At 41.9% G+C, this 1,297-nt stretch overlaps 1 non-coding gene across 1 annotated transcript; it reads right to left on the bottom strand.

Annotated features, from left to right (window-relative positions):
- Nucleotides 1-939: 939 nt before the first annotated feature.
- Nucleotides 940-1,012, bottom strand: TRNAK-UUU (transfer RNA lysine (anticodon UUU)). The gene has a single exon. It is a non-coding gene; the product is annotated as a tRNA-Lys (tRNA).
- Between the last annotated feature and the right edge of the window lie 285 nt (nt 1,013-1,297).

The following is a 1,297-nucleotide window of genomic DNA, read 5'->3' as shown; positions in this document are numbered from 1 at the left end:
CTCTATCAACCATTGCTTTAAATAGTATTATGTTATTTCATCTTTCATTGATACCATCATTACAATCGAGGGCCTACAATCCATGGAAATCCCTATTCCGATCACTGGGAAAGAAGAGCAAGTAAGTAATGAATGAATGAATGAATTTAGATGGTATATAAACATCTCCCCATGAAGGGAAGGTGATATAGTACCTAACAAGAAAAAAGTAGGTTGTGAAATGATAGGAAATATGCCATGCAGAAAATCAAGGAAATATTTCCTGGATTTTTGGATGACCCGGCTTATCTTTGCAGTTACCCTTATTTAGCAAAATATAGTGAGCGTTCCATTAAAAGCAAAAAGAGATCTATTCGTTGTAGGATTGATCCAGACAACCCAACCTAAGTCACCTATTGCGCCTAACCTAAGTATAGTGCCAGTGGTCGGCGAGGAGAAGTTCATTCCTGTAGAGAAGAGAGGGGATCCTATTTCCTTTCCCCCTTTCCCAGTATGGCAACCTTATCTTCCAGCATGAAAGTTGGTATCAGAATGAAACAATCCAATCCATACTTGTGGAGTGCTCAGTTCAGTTCCCGATTTATCTCAAGCCTAAACTGGAAAAGGAAACCTATTACCCGAGGTCCCCCTTTCAGCTATCTCATCTGCTGTTCCTCGACTCTCCCGAAGGTAAGATCATCAATCAATAGTAGTCTGCTGCTCTGTGCAGTTAAAGATGGGATCCAACCTGTTCTGTTTGCTTGTTTCCTATAATCTGTGCTCGATTCCATATTTCTGTATCCTTCGATTCCCGGGACAGATCTGATCTCCTTTATACTTACCTCAAACAACGAGCGAAGTTGAGATGTTGATGAGAAAGGGGCTTTTCTCAAGGCCAAAGAGTGCTCTTTGAAGGCTACTATGCATCCTTACGAATACAAGAGTGGTTTTTTTTTGTATTGGGTATAGCAGGACTTGAACCTGTGACCATTAGGTTAAAATCCCAATGCTCTACCAACTGAGCTATACACCCAATTTTATAAGAAGGCTTGGTGCGGAAAAGAAAAGAGGGCGGCCTGGCCCCTTTTCTTCTTATCATATCACAAGGGCGCGGCTCTGTATGGTATAGTATTGTGGAGCAAGTCTGGGAGTCCTTTCCACTCATTGAGGATTCTATCTAAAAAGAAGGTCAACGGGGGAGACTACAGTAGCTCGAACTCAGACTATCTACGAAAAAGGTAAAGTCGTCTTTCCTAGGGTTCGACCGAAAGGAGTTGTGTTCTATGGTTTGACGTTGTGGAGGTCCAGCACTCTTCTA

The sequence above is a fragment of the Aegilops tauschii genome, chromosome 2 (assembly GCF_002575655.3).
Source record: "Aegilops tauschii subsp. strangulata cultivar AL8/78 chromosome 2, Aet v6.0, whole genome shotgun sequence".
Lineage (NCBI taxonomy): Eukaryota > Viridiplantae > Streptophyta > Magnoliopsida > Poales > Poaceae > Aegilops > Aegilops tauschii.
This window is presented reverse-complemented; position numbering and strand designations above follow the sequence as displayed.